Below are 6,000 nucleotides of genomic sequence, written 5' to 3'. Positions count from 1 at the left end.
ATTGGTTGACAAAGATGGTGTGATGACGGGCTGGCTCGAATACAAAGCTTTACCAATTCGAGTTTTTAGGGTCAAGGTTGGTTGGGAGGGGTGGTTAGACAAGGTAGACTGATAAGGTTAGGGGTGGGGTTTAGGGTTTGACAGTGGGGTTAGGGTGGCTGGGAAATTTTGGATTTTTTTATTTTTCTTTATATTTTTATTTTATTTATTAAAAAAAATAATTCTTTCAACAGGTTATCTGTCATTGGGACTATTGGTGGTAAGCACCCCAATAGTTAAGATTATTAGATAATAAACTTTAGTTGGGATTATTAAAAGTAATTCGCCTATAGTTGGAATTATTAAAGTGTATTTTTCCAAAAATTTAAAGGTAGTAAAAAATAATAATAAATAAAAGGAAAAATGGAATCTAAAAATCCAACATTTGGCCGGTCTGACAATAAAAATCCAACCTTCCATTAATCTCAAAAAAATCCAATCTTTGCACCCTACCTTCTTTGACAGATCCATAACCTGTTGATGACCGTTTTTTGTAAGTTATGTGCCACGTGTCAGTTTTTAATTGGTCAATTATTTTTTTTAATCATTAAAAAACAAAAAAAAATTAAAAAAAATAAAAAAGAAAAAAAAAGAAAAGAAAAACACCACAAGCCACCTCCCCCAGCCCCCGCACCACCCCAACCACCTCCCCCACTCCCCGACAACTTCCCCCCACCCCAACCAGCCCCGCCATTGGGGTCGTCGGATTCCGGCGATCTCCCCCCCCACCCCTTGCTGCAACCTCCCCAACCACCAAAACCCCCTACGATCTAAACCCTAACCACCACACCAAACACCCTATTCGACCCTCCCAAACCAGCCCGACCCCTCCCCGAACCTTCCCACCGCCCGCCGACCACAATCCGACAACCCCTGACCCGTTTCCACCCCTCCCCACCCTAAACCCGACCCCGGTTTTCTAATACCCCTGACCCATTTTTGGGGTCGTGGTACTATAGGTGGTGGTGTTGGGTGGTTTTGTGGTGATAAGGTGGTGATAGGTGGTGGTGGTGATGATAGGGTGGTGGTGATAGGTGGTGGTGGTGTTGGGTGGTTTCGTGGTGCTAAGGTGGTGGCAGAAGTGGTGGTGGTGTAGAGAGGAGAGAGAAAGAAGAGGAGTGAGAAGGAAATTAAAAAAAAAAAACTTTTTAACCGGTTTAACAAGTTAAAGGTCAAATGGATCTGTAAAAGAAGGTGGGGTGCAAAGGTTGGATTTTTTTGAGATTAATAAAAGGTTGGATTTTTATTGTCAAACCGGCCAAAGGTTGAATTTTTAGATTCCATTTTTCCTAAATAAAAACCAAAGTATTAGCTAGATTTGGTTGTTTTCGACTTTTAGTTGCATAATTTTCTTGTCATTTGCTCTCCAAGTCAATTTCACGTGTTCTATACTTATAGTTAATACTATTCTTTTTTGACGCAACTTAATACTATTCAATTGGGGTCTTTCTACTTCAATTTCTTAAAAAGTATTGTATGATTCTTACTTTATTCAAAAAGCTAAGAGACGCACGCATTAATATAGGTAATCTATCAAATTCGATTTTTTTTTTCTCCGCAATGTTATCTTCTTAATTCTATTCAAAAACTATTAGGTCTTGTTTGGTTGAACAAAAAAAAATAGGGGAATTAAAAAATTATGGGAATTTAGAAATTGGGGGTTTGTTTGGTTGGCTATAAAAAGTGAAATATGTAGGAATTGCAAATTTATGGGAATTTCCAATTCCTACAAAATGCGGGAAATAAATTACCAAGGCCTCCCTTGGTAACTCAAAATTCCCATGAATTACAATTTCCTTTATAGCAACCAAACAAATTTATGCAATTCCTAGAAAATTGAATGTAGAAATTTAATTCCAATGAAATGCAATTGCCTATGGGAAATAAAATCTCATATCAACCAAACAACACCTTAGTAGGTTTAAAAATTATTGATAATATATATATTAAAAAAAATAGATGATTAAGAAAAATATGTTGATGATGTCATGTAGGCTAAATGATACTCCGTAAAATTTGACTTACCTCAAAAAAAATTTATAAATAAAATATGGTACTCACATAATAGAGAGAAGTAGGAATGTAATTTAGGGACGAAGAGAATAGTTTTTTTTAAAGGATGGTAGCTTTCTTTTGAAAAAAAAAACAAAAACATGAGAGGGGTATTTTGGGAAAGTGAAATTTATCACCCAAAAACCCTTTTAAGATGTAGTACTTTGTATGATTGTATCCTTACCTTTTAAAAAGTTTGAATTAACTCTTATAAATAGTGTTTGGATAATTATATGTACTGTTCTACATTATTTACTGTATTAACTTATTTGTCCTTATAAAAGTTTTTTTTTTTTAACTATTATAATTAATGTGCAGGCATTTATTTTTTATCTATTACATTCTAAAAAGAGAAAACAAGGGTTGCTTCAAAAGGGCACATGCACAGTATATTGTTTTACATAAATTCCATCCATATCCCTTTTCATTTATTTATTTATTTATTTTATTTATACAAACTCTTCTAGAGTTCAACCGTTCAAATGCGTCTTGCGTTGGTAATTTTTGTTTTGTTTACTTTTTTTTTTTTTTTGGGGTATTGGATATATACTACGATATTTCTATATTTTAATAAGTGTTAAACCTCTCCGTAGCTCGTATTTCAATGTAAATTTTAATCAATAATATCTTTAATTATTAATAAGTGTAAATTATTAAAATTGAAAAATAATAATCTATTTATTGAGACGATTTTAATAAGTACCTCAGGATTATATTTTCCCTTATGTATAAATCACAAATATTAGTCAAAGGAGGTCAAGTGAATAGTACAAAAAGAAATAATGGAGCACTTACGGAGTATTAAATACGGAGGGAGTACGTAAAATAAAACACATATTGTTTTATTTTTGTGAAAATGAAATACTCTGTATTTATTATATTTATACTATGAAACATTATGTAATTTTATTCGTTTGTTATTTTTACTCCTTTTTAGTACTCCCTTCGTTTTTTTTTTTTTTAATAGGCTAAAAATGAGATTGTGTGGACTTTTCGGTGGTTTAAAAAAAAAAGATGTTAGTGAGGTAGATAAGGTTATTATTTTGTTGAAAAATTTAGTGGTGTGAAGAGGAGTGGGGACCATTAAAGTAGTGAAAAATGACAGAGTAAGAAACAGTGGGACATAATGAGTAAAGATACACTTGGTGCTTGTATTAGATTTTAGAAGATTTTCAAAACTGGAACTCTAGCTTATTTAATAAAATGGACGGAAATAGTAACTTTAGCTTATAAAAAACAAATGCGGTATTATGGAATACTTCCGCCATTCTTTATTACTTGACTCGCTTTTACTTTTACACTATTCACCACCCCTCTTTTGACCTCCTTTTGTGAATAATATGCAAGTAAAAATATATAATATATAATTTTTACTTATGGAGAATTCAAGTTTTCACTAGTAGAAAAATTGAAAATGCCACCGCTTAAAGGCCACCGGTTTTTATAAACCGGTGGTTTAAAAAATGGGCGGGTATAAGGCAAATATTATTGCCACCGGTTCAAACCAAACCAGTGGCAAAAATGTTTAAGGCCACCGGTTTTGAACCGGTGGCAATATTTGATTAAAAAAAAAACCGGCCCTTCTTCTTCATATAAACCCCTCTTCCCTCTCCTCTCTCCTCTCAGCCGTTTCTCTCTCCCCTCTTCCCTCTCCTCCTCTTTCTCTCTCCTCTCTTTCTCATCTCCTTCAATCGGTCTTCTCCTTCGATCTGCACCACCACCACCACCTCTTCTCCTTCTATCTCCACCATTAATTATCTCTTCTCCCTCGATCTCCACCACCATTTCTTCTCCCTCGATCTCACCACCACCTCTTCTCCTTCGATCTCCACCACCACCACCAATTTTTCCACCACCCCCGCAACAATAACACCACCGCCGCTACAATAACACCACGAACACATGCATGAGCAACCTCGACTTTAATCGAGGTTAGGGTTTGATTTTAATCGATTTTTTAAAAAATTTTAATTCGATTTTAATTCTGTTTTACTCGATTTTAATTCGAACTTTATTTGATTTAATTTTAATCTATTTTTATTCAATTTCTTCTTTGTTTTTCTGGGTTTTTAAATCCAATTTATCTAGGTTTTTAAATCGATTTTTTCTGGGTTTTTTTAATCGAATTTTCTGAGTTTTTTATTCGATTTTAATTCGATATCTTAGGTTTAATTCGATTTTAATTCTAGGTTTTTTTTTCTGAGTTCATGAAAATCAATTTCGGGGTTTTTGTTTTTATTTTTGTGGGTTTTTTTGAAACTAATTTTAGTTGATTTATTGGGGTTTTCATCCTTTAATTTTCATATTAATTTTTTCCGATCTAGAGTTCTTGTTTTTTCGGATCTACAGACAAATTTTTTTTTTTTTGGATTTTCATCCTTTTCGTATTAATTTTTTATGCGATTATTATTAGGCGAATTTTCTGGGTTTTATTTTGTTAACTGATATTCTATGTTTTGTTGGGCGAATTTTCTGGCTTTTATTAGGCATTTTTTTGTGAGTTTATTAATTTTTGGGTTTTAATTGATGCAGGTGTTAATTGATGCAACAAGATTCAAGACTTTGATTTTGGAATAATGTTTTTGATGTTGTAATTATTATTATATATTTTTTTTTATTTTGTATTGTACAATAATAATTTGAAGTTGAATTTCATTGTTATTATAATTCATTGTAATTTTTTTTTTTTTGTATTGTACAATTACTGTTATTGTTGAATATAATGAAATTATATTTCATTGCTCTCCTATTGTATTTGCCTGATATTTTAACTACAATTTTTTATATTACTATTATCATTATAATTGTAGCAAAATATATATAAAAAAAATCAATCATGTATGTTATTGCCACCGGTTAACCGGTGGAATTTATATGTAATATCCAAAAAAAAAAAGCAGGAAACATTATTGCCACCGGTTAACCGGTGGCAATACTTGTTTTTGCCATCGGTTTTGAACCGGTGGCTTTTTAGAAGATTATTGCCACCCCCCAAATGACCACCGGTTCAAAACCGGTGGCATTGGGGGGTTTTGAACCGGTGGCTAATTCATATTTTCGCCTAATGTTTGATCGTTAAAGTTTTGCATTTGCAAGTGTGATAAAAGAAACAGGCAAAATAAAACAGAATAGAGGAAGTATATATATATTGTTCCCTCCATATTTTAATAAGTGCTCTATTTCTTCTGGCAAAATTTTGACAAATAATATCTTTAATTTTAAATTAGATTAAATTATAACATTTAAAAGTTAATAATATAATCATTGAAACGATTCCAACAAGTACTCTATTGTTGCTAAACAAATAAATCAAAGAAAATCTCTTCAAAAAAATTAAATCAAAGAAATTAATGTAGATAATGCATAAAGCATGATACATACAACTTTTTCTTTTTATTTCTTTTAATTCTTTTTTTTTTGTTGAGAAAAAAAATAAATAAATAAATGTAGTGTTTTTTTGTTCAATGGATTATATTTGTCTAAATAAATCCTAAGGAAAAACTAAGTTTAATTGTTACCCCTTGAGAATTTGTAGGTAGATAGAATTGTGAATGGGATTGTATATATATATGGTTGATTGATAGAGTAATGCTCCATATAATTGAGTGCTTCTAATATGTCTTGTATAATTAACACGGACTTTTGTTAATTTTATTGAATGACAATCAATATTATAGTGACTTAAACAAATTTTTGTAAGTAGCTTTAATTTCCCATTTAATTTAAGGGTAACTTTTGATTTGTAATGATTTTGATTATATTTTAATGTGTATTCAAATGGATGCATGTTATAAGGCTAATAAGATCAAACTAGAGCTGTCAAAAGCTGACCCAACCCGAAATACCGACCCTAACCTGACCTATTAACCGATCGGTCAGAAACCGAAAAAAATGGTGACCCAAACCCGA

This window comes from Chenopodium album, chromosome 14 (assembly GCF_948465745.1).
Source record: "Chenopodium album chromosome 14, dcCheAlbu1.1, whole genome shotgun sequence".
NCBI lineage: Eukaryota > Viridiplantae > Streptophyta > Magnoliopsida > Caryophyllales > Amaranthaceae > Chenopodium > Chenopodium album.
Note: the sequence above shows the minus strand (reverse complement) of the source record.